At 39.5% G+C, this 20841-nt stretch overlaps 1 pseudogene; it reads left to right on the top strand.

Moving 5' to 3' along the window:
- Positions 1-3624: 3624 nt before the first annotated feature.
- On the top strand, positions 3625-4520 carry LOC119430702 (annotated as a pseudogene).
- Positions 4521-20841: the final 16321 nt, after the last annotated feature.

Genomic DNA, 20841 nt, shown 5'->3' with positions numbered 1-20841 from the left:
CAAATCCACTTCAGCTAAATTTAATATTAGCTGTCAGTCTGACACTAGTGGTAACATAAATCATGAGGTTGCTGAGCAAACACATTGCAATGCAAGAAGCGCAATCTATAAATATACACGTTTTCTATAATCCGATAACTTTCAGTTTGCTTTCATAACCCTTTACAGGTTGTTTTTTTGTCACAAGCTTTGGTTTTAAACAGATGCTGACCAGTGGCTTCAAAGAGTTAATGTTCTAAAATAAACTTTTATAAAGAATTTTTACCAAAAAAAATCATCCTGGCAGTCAGCTGAGCTCAGCACTAAAGATTATGCAGCATATCTGGGATTCCCCCCCCACACCCCTTACGTTAATCCTTTTTCGGTTTAAGAAAGGGCAGTCTTTCCTTTGTGTGTGTGTGTGTGTGTTCATTTTTTTCATATCGGTAAAAGAATAAAGTGGAGAAGGTGATTGATGGAAATAGTCTGAATGAATCGATCAAGGTCACCTTGCTGGCTCATTCTGGGTTATCTGTGCGTGACCTCTGCTTCATTAACTGATTTGTTCGCAGCCTTTTCTTTTTGCAGCATGTGTGTTGTGTCATGCTCATGCTATAAAGTTGGTTTTTCATGTTTGCAGTGTGATGGGAGGCTGTTTTTAATGAGGGAAACATCAGAATGGATGTAAGAAGAGCAAAGTGAGCAAGAAAAAAGTTTCCTGTCAGCTCCTTGGTGCAGCCCCCCCCCCCCCCAACCCCTTCTTATTCCAGTCTTAAACCGGGCTACAGGCAGAACAAGCAGAACGGTCTTTGATCTCTAAAGGTGATGGCTGCCAATCCCTCTGGTCTTTTCCTCCACATATACTCACACAGTCAAGGCAGTTCTTCAAGTTTGGCTGTTTTTACTAGACTTTATTTATAGTATTTTTATAATAATATTATTTGAAAGTCACTACCATTTCCGAATTAATGGTCCATAACTTTTCCCTAGAACACCAGCCTTAAAATATCTGAACTATCCCTTTGAGTTTGATGGATGGCTGGTTGGCAGGTTGAAAGGATAAAAAAAAGAAAAATAAATTAAACAAATGAGTTGAGTCTGCATGAATCCAAACCACTTTAGAGACACACATTGCTGTAATGTTGCTTTTATCAGTTCAGTCACCCTAATGAGCCCAATGAGACACTGTCTCACATGTGCTTTATTTTGTCTGTTATTTATATTTAAAAAAAACAACAACAACAACTGGACTTATATTTCCATCAAACAGTATATAGTAACACTTTACAATAACATACACAAACTTTGCTTAACTACTAGGGAACGCCTAAGGAACAAATCAGGATCTAATGTGTAGTTAACCAGTACTTACTGGGGGACACACAGCCAAGCCTTATTAGGGGACTACTGGTTAGTTACCTTGTAAATGAAGAGGAACTAATCAAGAATTAACGGGTAGTTACCAAGAAAACCAAAGAGGAATGCATCAGGAGGTCATGGGTAGTTAACCAGTACTTAATGGTGAACACACAGCCAAGCCTTATTAGGGAACTACTGGTTTGTTACCTCAGAAACAAAAGAGAAATTATCCATGTGGGTTCTGAATAAACCCTGCACCAGTGAGGTCACAGCTCGTAATTGTCACAAACCTGTTTCCTAGTGATTTTATTACCCATTAGCTCCTGATTTGTTCCTCTTTGGTTTCCTTGGTAACTACCCATTAGTTCTTGATTATTTCATCTTCATTTACAAGGTAACCAGTAGTTCCCTAATAAGGCTTGGCTGTGTGTTCCCCAGTAAGTACTGGTTAACTACCCATTAGCTCCTGATTTGTTCCTGATTTGTTCCTGAGGCTATCCCTAGTAGTTAATCAAATTTTTTGTACCTTATTGTAAAGTGTTACCCAGTATTTAATTACAATAGTTTTGTTTTTTTACATTAATAATTACATTTAACTGTAAATTCTTGATAAAATGCAGTGACACCTAACCTCTAATTACACAACTCTGAATAAATGTCAGAGACTGTTAATTACATTTACTGATACAATTAGTAAGAAAAAAAAAAACGTTTTGGTGGTTCAGCTCACAAAGAACTGACTTTTAAGTTTGTGCATTTTAATAACATGGGGACAAAAAGCCTCGGTTTTCTGGACAGCAGAGATCTGAGGGCCAATCCTGAACACCTTTATAACAGTACCAGGTTGACAAAGTTTATTATAAAAGTTTTGTTTTTGAGGCAGACGTACAGGTAAGTTCAGGCGGATGAATTAGCTTTAAAATAAAGAAAGATAAACGAGTGATTACTTGGCTTGTTTACAATTTTGCTTTTACTTTTTGAGGTATTTTGACAAATTCTTTAGTGAAAAATGAAGTGGGTTTCTGCTGACTGGAACATTAATGATTGATTGTGCCAGATTACCAGGCAGAATAATTCAGGGACATTAGTGAAACTGAGATGAGAGCAGCCACTCTGGGTAGAAAGTTGCAGCAGCGCCGATAAGTGCTTTAAACGCGTAGGTGTGTTGTTTCCATTCAATAAAAACAGGTTACTGCTGTCAGGACTGAAGTGGGATAGCAGGGGATTATGGGCCAGGAATCAGGATGATGTCTTTTCCTCTCAGTTTTTTTCTCCCTCTGTGTACTTTAAGTCTTTCTGCCTCCTCTCTGCTCCTCCGTTTGTTTTGGGCGTCCTGGTTAGACCCAGCAAAGCCTGGTCGATTAGGGGATTGTGAAGCGGAAAAGCAAATAGTTTTGTTTTTCTTTCTTTGTCTTTTGAACAGAGAAAGATGTTCAGACAAAACTTTAAAGTGGAGCTCAAAGCAGGATGGTCAAGATGACCGAGGCAGCTGAAATTAAGGGACTTTTTCTTTTTCTTTTTATCTCACAGCAACACTGAAAGGATTCAAATATATAATTTATGTCAGTTCTGAACCCACACAGGTGCAAACAGCTAAACAAATTTAAAAATGTTATTAGTTGCTCAGAAAACTGTTATAAAATTGCATTATTCCTCAAATCTGTATTTTGACAGAATTTAAAATTAAGCGGGTTAATGATGTATTTATTTTCTTTCCAATAACACAAACAAATACATGATAAGAAATGGTCTGTTGGGAAATTTAAATCACATTTCTTCACTTATGGTGTGTTATTAGCATCTGCTGTGAAAAGTGACGGCAGAGACATAATGTTTTGGCCGTGTGTGCGCGCGTGCGTATGTGTGTGCGTGTTCTTTTGTCTGTAGCAAGAATACTATGAACCACTAAACAGTTTTTAAAGTAAATCAGAAAAGTTTCAGAAAGGATTCATTGCTGTGACAAAAACAAATGAATACCTTTTGGAGAAAACCATATTAAAAATGGCTGCCCTGACAAAGAGATCTTAGAGATCTCAGGCTGCACATTCCTCTGTAGGCGCGGTGGACTTTCCTGAGCGGCAGGTTGTTTTAGGGGGTGAAAGGCGTTTAAAGGCTCGGCACCAGCAGCGTCCATGACATGAGCTGCTAGCTGTTAGCCACAGGTGGAGCAGAAGTGGGGGGAACACGGTGGGAGATAATGGACAAGCAGCCTGTACCTGCTGCTGTACAGAGTCCAGGAAGGCCGGAGCTCTGATTGGAGGTTGATTTCAGAGGTTTGCTCCGTCCATGGCGGGCTGCTGGTGGTGGTGCCGCACATGCGTGTGCTGCCTGTCCGAGGACGAGAAGACCTCCATTGCTGTGGACAAGGAGATCCAGAGGATCCTCAAGCAGCAGAAGAAGAAGGAGAGGAGGGAAATAAAGATCCTGCTGCTGGGAACTGGGGAGAGTGGGAAATCTACCTTCACCCGACAGTTCATGACCGGGGGCTTCTCAGAGGAGGAGAGGAAGGCCTTCGCCAAATGTACCTTCCAGAACATCTTCACTGCCATCAAAGCCACGACCGGAGCCATGAGCATGCTCAGAATCCCCTACGCCAACCCAGAGAATGAGTCACATGCTCAGCTTCTGCAGGATGTCAACACAGTGCACGTCACCCAGCTGGAGCAGAGACACGTCAACGCAATCCGCAACCTTTGGGCGGACTCGGGGACGCGGATCTGTTACACCCGTCGCAGCGAGTACCAGCTCCTGGACTCCACCGAGTATTACATGAATAACTTGGACCGTATCACGGCCCAGCATTACATCCCGACGGAACAGGACGTGCTGCGTGTTTGATTCCCCACCACGGGCCTCCACGACTACTCCTTCATAGTCAAGAACATCACGCTGAGAATTGTGGATGTCGGTGGTCAGAAATCAGAGCGTCGGAAGTGGATCCACTGCTTTGAAAACTTCACCTCCCTCATCTTCATGGCTTCCCTCAGCGAGTACGACCAGGTTCTGGAGGAGAGAGATTCCATAAACCTATGACTGAGAGCCTGTCTCTGTTTTCCACCACCACCCATTCTGTCTGGTTCCAGTACACCTCCATCATCCTCTTCCTCAACAAGACTGACATCCTGACTGACAAGATCCGAACCTGAGACCTGAACAAATACTTCCCTGGTTTCTCAGGTTAACTAACCTGAAATGTGTTTTGTTTTCATTTTATTGCCAAGATTAGCAGTGAAACATTTCCAGAGAGTAAACAATGAAACTAATAAAATAGTGCAGATAGAGTAGAAATATAATTTGAGGTTGTACAATAAAATTCTGAGCAATCCAGTTTCAGTGCAAGTATTTTAAAATAAATTAAAATAAATGCACTAGTATGAATTCACTCACGCAAAAAACAACTTTCACCTTTGTTAATCGGTATCATTAAAACATTAAGCGTTAGCTTGTTAGCCTTGCTCTTTGAAACTGTGCTTCCTTTCTAGTGTTGCTGTCTGAAGTTAAGGAAAACTAAGAAAGGCAAAACTTTAGACGTTTTACTAATTCATACATTGGCAATTTCTTTTTAATTAGTTCTATAAAATACTGTTTAAATGACTAAACTGCAGATTCATCACCTGAAAACAGCTGTGCTAAATTAACTTGTGAATCATGTGGGGGGAATTACTGGAAACACGGGTTTGAATTTTCTGAATTGGCACATCGCTTTGGTAGAAGATGTTCAACAACATGTTCAAGTTTTCAAAGGAAATATTGCAACATGTCTGAGTCAGTGCCTGGTTTCAGTCAGTTTCACTGTCATCAACAAGCACAGTTGCATGTGATTATTGTCATCACAGAGTGGTCAGAATCACTGCAGGAACTCAAAGGCTGTGACCACGTTTTTATCCTGCCAGTTACTGTGAACACACGTCCATCTGACCACACCCAGAGGAAAAATTGAAATATTTCCCGTAAAATATCTTTACCAATAGAAATATTCCTTTATGGTGCATCACTTTGGTGACTTCCTAAAGTTTTAGAAATATATCTCAGAAGTGAGGGTGTTCAGAAATTCTTGGGACAACATGCTGGAGAAGGTAGAAGCTAAAGGGACTGTTGGCAGTTTGGCTGTGTGAACGTTTATGAAGCTTTCTCACTATTGTGATTCGTTTTTCTTCCGTACGTTTTTTCCGCATCTTTCTCGTTCCACAATTTTTGAGCTGATTCAACAAATCATATATTAAAACATTCAGCTCACTCAGGAGAAGGGTGCTCTGACATATTGGTGCAACTTTAGATTTTAAAAATATTTAGCATTTTCTGCCACTTTTTTTTTTCTCATAGAAAATGAAATGAGCTAATTTTACATCCTTCAGATCTTTAGATCTGTTTACAACCATTTACTGCTCCTTTCACATTTTGTTCTGCTTCTGCTTATTTTAGCTTTCCTTGTGCAAATTTAAACGTTTTTTTTCATGTTCCTGTTTTTAGTTTTCCAAATTTCAGAATCAGAATCAGAATCAGTTTATTATCGCCATGTCAATGAACGAGGTTCACAAACTAGGAATTTGCTTCGACATAAGGTGCGAATAGTAGTAAAGTAAAATAAAGTAAAAATAAAGTAAAAATTAAGTAAAAATGAGAACATTACATAAGACATAAGCCTGTGTACACCCACAAATAAAGTAAAATTAAAAACATAACATAACCATATGTACACCCATACAATAGAAAACAATAAAAAAGCTTAGAGAACAGTACAGATGGAGTATTCAGTTATAATACAGATGTAATGTGACCAAAGCAGAAATTATGAGGTAGCATTATGAGTGTTCAGGAGTCCAACAGCAGAGGGGAAGAAACTGTTCTTATGGCGGGAGGTTCTGGTCCGAATGGACCGAAGCCTCCTGCCTGAGGGGAGTGGTTCAAATTTGTCTTATAATCTAGCTGTTTTTGCTACTTTTTTTTGGCATCTTATTTTAATTTGTAAAAAAAAAAAAATCTGTATTCCTCTTTTATGATTGTCTATTGTCGACGTTGTCCATTGTTGTCATCATTCTTTGTTGAAATCAGGTCTCTCTTGTAAATGAGTCCTCGAGGTTCAATGGGATTAAATAAAGGTTAATGAACACAAAAATAACAGACTCAGCCAGTTCTGCAGATAATGAGCATACCGTACTTTTCGCTGTATACATCGCAGTTTTTTGCATAATTTGCATGCCCTGTGACTTACACACAGACGCAACGTATTTTTGATTTTTTCCCCATATTTATAAACCAATATTTGTCTGAGATATGACTGCTATCATTCGTTCTGACTGAAAATATGGAACACTAACATTTTCAGCCGCTAGATGGCAGTCGAGCAGTATAGCATGCTGTTGTATCATGTAATAGGTAACTGTGGCCATTAGTGACACAACCGGCTTGCCATAGTCTGCCACCTTCGTCCAGCTCTCCTGGCGCAAAAGTCAAATCAGCGTCATTTCGCTATGCCGCCCCAGCAAAATGCAGTTATTTTGACCAATGAGGTGCATTTATTAAGTAAAAGTTCAACTGAGACACACTAAAATCGAGCAAACAAATACAAAGTAATTGTTTTAGTGGTTATCTTGTTAAATTTCAAAGAAATGGACAGTGAGTCGCCCTCTGCACAGTCCTGTTTCTGCGTATTGGCTTTTGAAAAAACAGCTGATTTGACCGTCAAAGTGCATTTATTAAGTAAAAGGTCAACTGAGACACACCTTTACTATAAAGTCGAGTAAACAAATAATTAATTTTAAGTGTTAATCTTGTTAACTTCTTGTTAAAGTCCTCCCGTGCACGCTGCCGCAGCCACCATTTGGCAGCCAATCAAACGATTTTTGGCACAACACCGGCCCACATTTCCAGGTTGTCAGCGGTGGTGCATAATAGATGCAACGCATTTATGGATTTTTCCCCTTTATTAGACATATTTGGACTGATGCGACTTATAGGGCGGTGCAACGTTTACGGCGGAAAATATGGTAAGTTTGGTTTGTTAGTTGAGTCTGATCCCCACCTAAACTCTGTGGTTTTTGACAAGATCTGTTGCATCTTTGCCATTAATTATTGAAACCAACTTTGTGTGTTTGTCACACAAACTGTCTCCTGATAACCACAGAACAGATTTTAATGAAACTTTCATAAAGAATCGATGAGGTTATCATCTACAGCAAAATACTGAACCAGTATCAGTTCAAAAGAGATGTTTTCAAAAGGCCAGCTGACCTTAGAAAACAGAAAATGTCTATAATTTAACAATTTTTACAAATATTACTAACTTGGTGTTTCAGCAAAGCATCACATTGCACAACATATTTGCTTAAAATCTTAGTTTGTCTGTGGGCAGCACAAAATCAACAAAAACACCAAAACTTTCCATCATATTTTAATAATACCCACCAGACTGAGTGTGGATTTATTAAAGAGGCATTTGGGGCAGCTGTTGCTTAGTGGAGCAGTCGTCCTCCAATGCGAGAGTTGGGGGTTCAATTCCACCAGCAGTCTCACACTGAAGGGTCCCTGGGCAAGACGCTGAACGCCTCATTGCCTTGGATGTGTGTCCCATCAGTGTGTGAATGTGATAAAGCTCTGATTAGTCTCTTTAGAATGATTTGTTCAATTAGCTTTGTAGAGATGTAGTAGAGTGCTGTGGGTAAATGAGGCACAGATTGTAGTGTAAAGCACTTTGAGTATCTTGATCAGATAGAAAGGTGCTATATAAGTGCAGTCCATTTAGCATCTCTTAGAAATTTTATTTTAGCATCCAGGAAAGTAGAACAAGAGGAAACGTTTACAGAGAACTCAAATGTGCAGTCACTTTCATACAAGGGCATCGATTTACCGAGATTTCATTTTTTGCACAGTCGCACGGCGAAGGCACAGGAGTAAGACCTTACAACAAGAACAGAGTATTTTAATACCGTTGTTTTAATCAGCTCATATCGATTGTCTGCATGTACTAAACACAGAGGCTAGTATTGGCTCAGGATCTTGGCCTCTAGCTGCCATAAAATAAAATCCCGACAACCATTAGGTTTACCAAAAAAAAAAGATACAAAGCAGTTGGCAACAGATAAAGTGACAGGTTGGTTAGTTAACGTGACAGAGTGCAGCGTATTAGCTTCTCTTGGTTAAGCTACTAGTCAGAGATGTAGTTATTTGGAGCTTAGGCTGCAGAGCTGAACGTTGAGATAATATAGCAGACTAAAGTAGCAGTAGTAGGTGTTCGTTAATGACAGCACAGTGGTGAAACTGTTCTCTCCAACTTCCTCTGCACCTCAGTGACCCCCCCCCCCCCCACACACACACACACACACACATACACACACAACACCCTCAATTTAAAGTAATGGAAGGAAGATAGAGAACAAAATCTTGAGGTAACAGAGAGGTGAAGGTGTTGATCCAGTTTCACCTCCTCACAAATTAATCTTATTCTCGCTCCTCTCTCTCTTCGTCCTGTTTGCTCCAACAGGAGCTTCTGTCTTTTCACCTCCCTCATCTTTTTCCTCCCTCTCTGCCACGTTTTCCATGCAGCTAATTTTCTTTTTTAGGTAATTTGAATTTTAAGTCATTCAGGAGACAAAATTAGGTCTTGACAAGACATTTATATAAAAAAAAAAAGAGGACAAAGCAGCTGAAATTTTATTTCAGAAGGATTACTTATATTTTTCCAACAGCTTTCTCTATTTTCTCCAAATAATGTTTAGAGATTACAAATAGAAGAACATTTTTTTCTATTTTGGAGTACTTCTTAAAATACAATTTTCATTATTACTGAAAAACAAAGAATTATTGAGGCGGCTGTGGCTGAGAGGTTAGAGCAGTTGTCCTCCAATGCAAGAGTTGGGGGTTCAGCTCCACCAGCAGTCACATGCTGACGTGTCCTTGGGCAAGACACTGAACCCCCCCCATTGCCTCCGATGTGTGCCCCATTGGTGTATGAATGTGATAAAGTACTGATTATTCTTTGTAGAGTGCTGTATGAATGGGTAAATGAGGGCACAGACTGTAGTGTAAAGCACTTTGAGTATCTAGATCAGATAGAAATATAAGTATAAGTACAGTCCATTTACCATTATTACAGAGCTGACACATTCTTAAACTAGTAAACTATGGTAAGTACCATCATCAGCGTTTTTGTTTTTAAGATAGTCAAGCAAGTCAAATGCAAGCACACAACCCTCACCATTTACCTGGGCTTGGGACCAGCACAAGAGATATACTGGCTTGTGCTCACGAGTGGCTGGTTCATGATATTCAATCAACGATGAAACAATATTTTACTTGATACATTTTAAATATTGTTTTGATGTGAATGTTACGCAGTTCTTTTCCCCTTGCAATCATTTTATAGAGGACAAATTCAGCTAGATTGTGTCTCCTTATTTAAACCATAAATATGGCATCAATTTGATCATGTCAGGCAGATTAAAATGTAACTGTAGTTCCTTGATACATTGATCTTTCTTCAGACAACAGTGATGCAACATTTTCACCATTTTTACTCTGTTAGACCTTGGCATCCTAAATGATTGGTGCTGCTGCTGAGCAAAATATACAGGAGTGTTGTTACAAAATCTCTTCTGTGTGGGAAGTCCTGTGCTTCCACAAACTGTAAAAATGCAACTTCTAACGGACCAGTAACTCGTTTACAAACACGGCATCTGTGAACGGTGCCTACCAGGTCACAAAAATTAGGAGATACACAGTCACACTGCACCAGAAGGCAGAAATCGGAACACCGTTGTGCTGCTACGTGTCTTACCTAAAGGCTACAACAAAGAAAAGCAGTAAGGCTTTAGATGTTTCAGTCTTTATTTTAATTTAAGTCAGCATTTATTACAATAATGCACCTGAGAGGTCATGGAGAAGAACTTTTTGTTGGCCTCCAAACAATTTTGGCAAACTTTCAGAACTTTGAATGTTAGAACAACAATGAAAAGAATGTGCATTTCTGTCATTGGTGTGAAGATCTGGAATAAACTCACCAAAGAGTTGAAGCAAAGTCCAAGCATGAGGTGTTTTAAGAAAAGACTCAAAATGGTTATTATTCAAAAGTATAAGGATGAACAGGGGTGATGAATTGGTTGGTAATTATAGAACTGTGGATGAATTTGGCAATTGGGTGCTTGTTTGTGTATGTGTGTGTAAATATATGTGTTTGTGTAAATAGGTATATATTAGCTATGTATTTATGCAGGTAGATGTGTATGTATATCTATGTGTGTATGTATTACTTTCATCTGGTCCAGAAAATAGTTTTATAGTTATTATTATTATTATTACTATTTGTTTTTTTATTATTATTATTTTTAGAAAGGATACTGGCAACAGGAAGACTATTTATGCTATGAATTATTGAATGGAAAAGGGGTATGATTATACAAGTTAAACTTCATCATACTCCTTTTCAGACTCACAGTCACCAAAAAAGTGGAGTGTTTACATGTATTTGAGTATATAAAAATTGAGTATGTATATTTGATAGTAAGATATTGTATTTACACTTAGAAACATGAAAGTATTTATTATTATGTTTTGTTGGTGAAATGTCTGTCTGAAATAAATTATCATCAAATCAAATCAAAACCTTACAATGACTCAGCAAAGGAAAGCAGGCTCTGTCCCATGCTGTGCTTGTCTTGGGTAGGGAACTGCAGATATTTTTTAACCGTTGAAGTAGTGACAATCTCCCTAACGTAGTCACTGTGTTCACCTTTGAAAAGGCAGAGTCTGAGAAGTTGGGTGAAGACCAGTCCAGTACTGTGACAGAGGTGGCTGAGGAGGTTAACAAGCTCTGTGGCTGGACACCAGGAGTGAAAGAGATTCACGACAATATGCTGAAGCTTCTGGATGTTGTAAGGCTATCATATTTGACTCTTCAGTGTCAGGAGGACCAGAACAACATTTGTGGGTGGACCAGCTGGTGGTGGTCCCGATTTAAAATGGGACCTGAGAGTGTGTTCCAACTATGAAGAGATCACTCTTCTCAGTTTCCACAAGAACGTTTGGAGGCTTTGACCAATTGTCAAACTTCAGATTCAGAAGGAGCAGTGTGGCTTTTGTCCTGGTCTTAGAACAGTGGCCTAAATCTTAACCTTTGCTAGTTTCTGAAGGGGTCACAGGAGTTGTACTGTCCAGTCTACATGTGCTTTTGAAATTTGAAGAAGACCTCCAATTTAGTTATTTGAAGCATTCTGCGGGACTGCTGCGGGAGTATGAGGTACCAAGACCACTTTTAAAGGCTATACAGTCTATGTGTAACCAAAACAAGAACTGGTTCCACATCCATAGCATAAAGTTGAGCATGTTCCTATAGTGTGGACTCCACCTGGGCTTTTGGTTTTCTTTGATCCTGTTTGTGGTGTCCATGGACAGGACTTTACAGCACAGTCATAAAGAGGAGGGTGTCATGTTTGGGAACCTTGGTGTCTCATCTATGCTTTTTGCAGATGATGTGGTTATGTTGGCATTTTCAGTCCATAACTATAAACATGTGCTAAGTTTGTTGTTTGGGCATCTAATTAGGATACCTCCTTGACACTGCCCTTTGGAGGTTTTGCTGGTACTGGGAGCAGACCTAAAACTGGAGGGATTATGCATCCTCTCTGGCTTGGGGACACCTTGGGATCCCACAGGAAGAGCTGGAGAGTGTCATGTGGGAGAGGGATGTCTGGGTTTCTCTCCTAAACCTGTTGCCTCTGTGACTGGTGACAGAAAATAGATAGATGAACGGATGTACATGAAAAATCTTAAGTATGTGTTATTGGTAATGCATTGAAACTTAGCCGCAGACTAATAAACAATTTTGACGTTATTTGCCCACTGTACAACACCATTGCTTGCTACATATTGTCTATATTGGAGAAAAAATGGAAAAGCAACTTTGGAATAACAAATAATTAACAGAAAATATGTAAAAAGAAAAGCAATGAACCAGACGTTCACCATGAACTATTAATAAAATTAAAAAGAACAAATATATCTATAAAAAATATGAATCAGAAAAAAACGTAGGTGTTACTTTTCTGAGTACAGCTTTGATGTACCGGTAGTCTGTTTTCTTTTCTTTTTTGTTGTTGTTGCCCTTCCTCTGATTTAGGGCAAACATGACATGTTGGAATCAAATTCTACAAAAATTAATCTTAAAAATGTCCTAATGTGTTGTCAAAGCTGGACCCTTTAAAGTCTAAGGCCGTTGATATTTCTATTGTGAAGCTTGGAGTTGATTACACAAAGGTACAGACATGAATTTGGGAGAGTAATGTGACACGAGTCAGGTATTTTAGCCAAAGGCTACGGTGCTTTACTCGCCATCGTAGTTGATCTCAGAACAAAGTAATTGGGCCTAAACCAGCTCGTAACACAATATTCCTTGCAGTGATTCCCAGGCAACAAGAGGTCACACTCACAAAACAAGTCCCTCTGAGTCAATGGCACATCAGAAAGGGTCCTTTCCCTTCACCATTGGCCTGAAGAAGAGAAAGCTGATACCACTCACACATCGACACACATTTCTACCACCCCCACCCCTCCCAGACACAAGAGTGTGAAAGGGACAAGGCTTGGTTAAGTGTAAGGCCTCAGTGAGAGAGTGTCTGCTCACTATTGATTATTATTTGATCCTTGCCATTCGCCCCTCTTCTGTTTCTCCCTACAGGCTCCATCTGCACTGACCTTCCTTGACTGTCTGTTTCCACCCCCCACCCCCACTCCACACACACTGAGCACGCCTCTTGCCATGAGCGTGATAATTTACCCTTGATGAAGATGGTGTGAGACAGTAAGGGGGCGTTTGGGGCATAAAAAACAAAAGAAAAAGATAAGAGAAAGAAGAGAAGAAAGGATTTGGCTTTGGGCATATGATGGAGAGTGATTCAATATATCCATTATGAGTTGAACAGTTGTGGTTAAGAGATGGACAGACATGGTGAGGCTTTCAAAAGGACGGTTAGATCACACAGTCTGCTTAACCAGTTTACTGCTCCTGGCCTCTTCCCCTGCTCTCCATCTTCTCCCACTTTCTTTGTGTAATCAGACGTATGCTGGTAGCACTTATTATTGTAACTGTGCCAAGTGTGCATTAGTGCTCTCCTCTGGACTGTCATGAAGCAAAGAATTACATTTTGACTGTTTTTATCTGTGAGGATTTTAAGTCATCTACATTATTCACTGTTTGTTTTTATTATCGCCTGGTAAAAAGTGAAGGATAATGTTTTTGTCTGTCTGTGTCCATGTGGCTGTCTGTTATCAAAATATCATATGAACCACTGGTTACATTTTGATGAAAATTGCAGAAAGTAATCACTGGAAGCACATCTACCATTGGTTAATGTCTGTAGCCAAACCAGTTTAAGATGATTGTCACAGCCATCGGATCTCTGACAACATAAAAATGACTATAATTCAATCATTTCTGCAGAGCTCTTGCAAAGGTTAAATGTGGTTGTAGCTGAGAGTCATTCACAAGTTCACAACACATATTCCTGGTGTTACTGATAGCACAACATATTTGCCTAAAGCTGTAGCAATAAATGTTGGATGCAACTCAGTTACAGTAGTCTGTTAGCAAAATGAATCACGAGATAGGTTTTAATGAAACTTTCAGAAATAAGTCATTAGATGCACATGTGCAAACATTTTGGAGTCAGTCCAATGCAATACGGCCACTACATCATTTTACATTAACAAACAGAAAAATGGCTGTGATTTATTCAGTCTTGCCAAAATTAAGCTAAAATTTGATGAGGCAGTAGCTGAGAGTCATTCACAACACACACCTATAGTGTGACATCCTACAGTACTGCTTGAAGTCACGTATAAATGGTGTTTTTAAGGCTTGGTTGAAGGGGCTACAGTTTATTTTCTCATCGTAACACTGAGGCATGAGACATTGTATGCTAGGCCTTTACTTATTTTTTATTTTTTAATCTCGCCAACCCTTTAAATCCTTGTTCAACTCCTTGCTCTTGTTTTTTTCCTTCGTGTCCCCCACACTCCCCTTTTTCCTCACGTCCTCCAATACATTTTCTCATCCGTGCTTCCTCCCGTTCTCTTTAAGCGTTAAGTCGTGTTTAATAGTTGTATCTGCCGGCTGGCCCGGCCGCTCTAATAGAATTGCTCCTTCCTACGTGGACAACAGTTTCCAGGGTAACAGAGACAGGAGGAGAGCGAAGGCCACGGAGTGCACTGTGGTGTAGTCAATTTTATCAGCAGAATGTTTTGGCCCATTTCTGATTACATGCTGCCTGCATCGCTGCTAACCTGAGAACTGGGAATGAAGACGTAGGGCAGTAATGTTCTTATCAGACAAAATGTTATTGTAGTTTTGTGTGATTTCATTTAGTCTATTGTCCTCTTTTAAGAAAAGGATAAAAGTGTTTGTTAGCTGTTGTGTCTCTGCAGAGGTTCAGCAGGTGATGCATACAACTGTCTAAAGTAACCATGACTGGCATTTGTACGGAGAAAGACAGAGCTGAAATGCCTCACAGCGATTCACTGGCATTTTTCTAATCACTCCATCTCATCTTTTATTACCACAGAAAGTCGTTCTCCTCCAGGGTGCTGGCACTGCAGATGTTTTTTACTGCCTGCAGTATTGGACATTTTGTCAGTGGCAGAATGGAGGAGAAGAGACAGACCATATTACCACTGTCAGTAATATTCTTATTTTTTTGCTCTGGGGATTTAATATTCTCGTAAGGAATTGAAACAAACTGTCACAGGTCTGCAAAATTGCATTGAGAAAATATTTCTCGGTTAAATCTTCACGTCGCTGGAATCAAGATGTTCAGCTGACGAGCAAACTGTGGCATTAATGATTATCATAGTCTTAAACGCTACCTACATGAACAAGGTAGTTTTCCTTGGATTATATTATGAAACAATGTTCATGCAGCAGTTTGAAGCAAATTATGTTGTCTGAAAAACGATTAGCCTTTTTCATCAAATCCTACAACTGACTTTGTGATATTGCAGGATTTGTCGTTGTTTCATGTTTGTGTTGGGAACGACTCTCAGTTACTACCACACCAAAGTTGATCACAATAATTGACTGACTTGTAGCCATTATGTGTGCTAAGATATGTTAGCTGTGGTGGCTATCTAGAACTGGATTGATTCCAACAGATAATAATTGTAGATGTGCATTCAGTCAATATTTTTTCTAAAATTTAATTGATTTCCATTTAGTGATTCATGAAACATTTTCCTAACAGACAGACAGAGTTCAATACATAAATTAAAACATTTTAACAAAGATTTTGTGGTAACACGTTCGATAACTCAGCTATTATGGAAACAAATTTTAGTTCATTATTTGTATATTTGACCGACTTGTTTAGTGTTTCTAAAGTCAAATGGTCGTGACGCCCATCTTGAATTGGGTTGGCTTCAAACTTTATTAAGGGTGCATTCACACCAGCCCTGTTTAGTCTGCTTTAATCGACCTGTAGTCCGTTTGCGTAGAAAGTCCAGTTCGTTTGTGGAGGTGTGAATGCGCAATCGAACTCTGATGCGGAACAAAAAAGTGAACTCTGGTCTGTCTAAATACCTAGGTCTTGGTTTGGTTGAAGTGAACTCTGGCGTGGTTTGAATGTATTGTGAATGCAAGCGGACCAGAGACCGCTCCAAAAGCAGGAAGTGGACTACAGTGCAGGGCATTCTGGGTAAATACAACCAAAACAAACCAAGTACACCTCGCTGCAGCAAACAGAGAGGTCCTACTCAAACAAAAGTGCATTTTTCATACCTCATACGGAGCCGTCTCAGCCGCCTTGTGTGAAAAACAACATTCTCCATCGTCTTCTGCCTCACCTTCCGCTCATGCTGAGTCCATTGTTGAAAAATGACAAAACAGAAATCCTAAAACCGCTACAATTTGACGCCACTTCATTTTTGCTTTTATTTCCAGAAGAAGAAGTGTCTTCTTCAGAGGTTTTCATGTCGTTTCCTTCAGTAGTTCTTGGTGCAGCGCCACCACAGGCGAGGGGGGAACAGGTTGGCTCGATTGACTCAGTGCGGTGTGGATATGAACCACATCAGCTGAAAATGTAAACAAATGTTCTGAATTTTGGTCCCCAATCGAACAGAGTCTACCGGACTATCAGGTGTAAAAATTACCTCAGTTGTAGATGTACATCAAAGGATGAGTGGCTAAATTGAAATCTATAGTCACCAGCAAATTAAGGAATATTAACCTTTAAAATCTCCCTGTTTTGTAATGTTTCATATTTCCTGTACCGTATTTTTCGGACTCTAAGGCACACCAGATTATAAGATGCAATATGCAAAACAAAACAATCAGATAAGTCAAACTTTATTCAACTCATTCACAATAACTCTCAACATTGTTCAGTTGTACCATGTAAAATCGGTTCAAGGTCAGTAAGCACAACCAGAATTAATACATAAAGCGCACTGGATTAAAAGGCTCACTGTCGATTTTTGAGAAAATAATGGATTTAAGTGTGCCCTGTAGTCCAAAAAATACAGTAATGTTTCTTATCAGTAACTGAAAAACACTTTCATTCAAAACTTTCATTCAGAAGTAAACATTTCAAGTTCAAGCTCAAGTAGGTTTATTGTCATTTCACCACATGTGGTACACGAGGTGGAACAAAATTATGTACACAGGGTCCCAGTTACATCCAACAATAGCAAAAAATATAAAGTGTAAAAAGAAACAGTGTATAAGGATCTAAGATATAAACTAAACGAATGCCAAATGGTACACTAAAAGAGCTAAGACATACGCTAAACACTAATACAGTAATGCAAAACATTACGGCGTAACAACAGTTGCATTTTAGGTTAAAATAAACCTTCAGTTGTTAATGACTTGAATTGTTTTTTGGCGTATAACGTAAAAAAACAACAAATTTATTATGGCTGTTCTACAGTAAATGCAAAGCAACACAAAGCATGAACTCTAATGTCCAAAGCTTCATGTTACCTGATTTACAGTGCACAAAGACCGATGGCATGGCTTTATCAGTTCTAGAATTGCGCCGCTCAAGGTGGCTGCATGTTGATGATTATGATGCGTAACCATGGCAACAAGGCAGTTTTCTACATCCAACAGCAGCTGATTAACATCTCAAAAGCTCAAATAATATCTCAACGACAGCCCCAAATCTCAAATGAGTTGAAAAGGATGTTCTGTGGATGCATTCTCATCTACCTGCCAGCTGCGCTCAAGTGCCTGACCACTGAGATCCTGGAACTAGAAACATGGAAACATGGCTCATGACAGCGGAAGGACAGGATCGTCCCTCAGCACCTACAGTTGGCTGTCCGCAGTGACGAGGAGCTTGGCAGACTGCTGGGAGGAGTGGCCATCGCTCTGGGAGGAGTTCTGGCGGGCATTCGGGCGGCCCTGCTGCCCAGGAGGACCGAGAGGCCAGCCGGATCTGACAGCAAGCTGGATCTGGGTGGACAGATCGGTATCTGTGGCCAGATTCTTCGTATTTGCTGCAGGAGATCCTTCCTTCCCACAGCAATCAGCATCTAACAACTCGAATAATACCAGGATGATGAGCTACGACAACACTTAATTTCCCTCTGGGATTAATAAAGTATTTTTGAATTGAATTGAATTTGAATTGAATTATTCACAATGCAGGGAGACGTAGGCGTTTATTCATGGAACTATGCTTAAACTAAAGATTTGTGTATCTGTTTAGGGGTGCCATTGTGTTGCAGGAATTAGTGCTGATGCTTCACTCCAAGAAGGTTCTGGAAATAAGCCGGCTAGTTATTTAAGTCTTTTTGTGCGTTTTCTGCACGTTTTGCCTAACACATCACATTTAGGTCAGCCAGTTGATGCCAATTTAGTTGTGAGCTTCTGCACTTGCATATATCTTCAGGCACATTGGTGTGGACCTAAAATGTTGGTTTCCAGTAGCAGCTGCCATATTTTTGGGCCAGAGCCAGCTGCTGCTACCCTCGATCCAACATGTGCTTGTAGATCAATTCCATTTAAAATTTCACACCATTAGTTCTGGAGTATTACCCCTAAACTTACTCACAATGCACTTACTGTAACCATCCCACAATGTGCCCTGACACGTCTTTTCACAGTTTATATAGAACATACAGCAGTACATGCGCTGTTGCAATTACAACAAACCATAGGTTTATCTTTTCTCCAAATAATCACAACAAAAAAACACTTTACTACACACAAGTATTCAAAGTATGTTTTACAGTGAACAGGAAGGTGCCCAGGGTTTTATATAAATGTACACACGCTCTGTCATTTGTAAAGTAACATCTTAAAGTTAGAGCTACGTATTTGTGGATTATGAACCTTTGGTTAGAAAAAAAAAAGTACTTCTAATAAAAGCTTAGTTTTTGAAAATAATACAAACTTGGAAAAGTTTATAAACTGACAAACAAACAGGACAACAACATTTCTGAAAGCTTTTGTGTTTTCTGTGAGCGGATGACGATTTAGCACAGTTTTTCATCAAACCAGATGTTCTTGCTGAGTGTACTGCTTTATGTAGCAACAAAGTAGTAAAAAAAAAAAAAAAAACCAGTCAGCATATTCTTACACTAGAGTGACAGAGTATTTTGTGTCCTGCGTGTTTTTAGTCATTTTTTACCCAGAAGAGCTGAATGACTATACGGTCTTTGTTAAACCTGATACTGTTCTGGAAAAAAAAAAAAGAATAATCACTAGAATCAGAAGCAACCACCAGTCAACAACTTCACATTGAATCAAGCATTAAATGCGAATAAGAAACAGTTTCCAGTTTGGAAGAATTGTATTAATTTCACATACAGTTCAAGAAAATTGACTAATTTAAAAATAAAATAAACTCCCAAAATAATTAGCCGTCCCGTGTCTCCATTTTGAACATGTCTAAAACATTTGTTAAGTCCATCCAGAAGACTATTTTCTTGTTTTTTAAAGATAGTTTTATCCAGACAGACACAGGCGCTGAAATCTAAGCTGCTCATGTTTGATGGCCACCTTTCTGATCTCTGTGTGTTTCCCCTGCACAACTGTAACACCATCATGTTTCTATAAAGGGGATGGGATGAGGACGTGTGGGAGCATGTGTAACTGTTGGCCAGGCTGGCCGTTGCACCTAGTTTGCTCCAAATAAGAGGTCTGAGGGAGGAGTGGAGGGAGTGCTGTGCAGAGTAGTGCAGCGTGGGGCAACAGAGTAAGGCAAAAAGAGAGAACATGGCTAATTTTAGCTTGACCTGAGTGTAGAGAGGGCTAAGCAGTAAAACAGGTGCAGCAGCGGCTGGTCATTATAGAGGAACACAAGAGACCCACAGTCCAAGGCTGATAATGGGACCCCATCTGACAACTACCTATAGCCCTACCTCACCACCTATATTTAGATTTAATTTGAGACTAGTGGTTGTAGCTCAGGGCTGTTGTACGTCTTTCTGTATGTGCATGTGTGCAACTGTCCGAGTAAAAATAAAACGATGAGTGTGTGGGGGGATTGGACAGTGGCAGAGCTGTCTCTAGTGGGGACTGATATCAGTCTGAAGAAGACATATTGCGTTAACAGTATTTAGACAACAGAACCAATCATGGTGGTGTGTCTGACCTTCATAATAATACATTTGAGCACATGAGCCACCTAGCATGTCGTCATATTCCTCTATCATCTCTTGGTCTCTGCGACACTCTCCTGAAGTTACGCTTTAGTAATGTAGTTTTACAGCCTGGTTTTATGAAGGTTAATCTGACTGGCATTAAAAATAACTCAGCAAATGCATTTCTTTTCGTTGTGATAAAACAAAATGATTAAAAATAGGAGAGAGCAACTTGTGACAGAGGACATTAGAGGACTAACGCTCTCCTGTTTTCCTGTATTTTCTATCTTACACTTATTGTCTCATGAAGGAAAGCAAATATTTGCTGCCATGTATCTAGTGGAGTCCATCTATCCCCTGCCTATTTATATGGGAAGACCCAGTGAGGGAGAGACCTACAAAACAAGAGCTAGTTTTAGATCTGCTCACAACCTTGGTCTGTTCTGCAGAACAAAAATTCAGTGTCATAAAATAATCTACAACTAATGACAGTGCTTTAGCTTTACAAAGCAAACAAGTGTAGGCTATATGTAAATGTGTGTTTTTTTTTCAACAGCATCATGACAATTTATCTTTTTGCTGAATTTATTCAGAACACCGAAATAATTTTCATTAATCTAATTTTTTTAAATTTATAAGTAAAAATGCAGGAAACACTAAAGTAACAAAATCTTATTTTTTGCAAGGTTCAAACCCAGTGAAACTGCATCATAGAAACTCAACACTGAGCGTCAGGAGCATTGCCACTTACTGCGGTTTTAATGCTAAACCGATCTAAGCCAAATTAAAATTGGTAGTAGAAACCTGTTAGTACTATACTGTACACATGGGCTACTTAGCTTCTCAGCTAACGCTACACAAAGGCAGTCAGGGATAATATGCAGAGTTTTATTTATTGTAGAAGTCAGATCTGAAAACAGCGTCATATCCGTC

This window comes from Nematolebias whitei, chromosome 3 (genome assembly GCF_014905685.2).
Source record: "Nematolebias whitei isolate Nwh7 chromosome 3, NemWhi1, whole genome shotgun sequence".
NCBI classification, from domain to species: domain Eukaryota; kingdom Metazoa; phylum Chordata; class Actinopteri; order Cyprinodontiformes; family Rivulidae; genus Nematolebias; species Nematolebias whitei.
The sequence above is the reverse complement of the archived record's forward strand: the minus strand, read 5'-3'. Positions and strand labels throughout refer to the sequence as shown.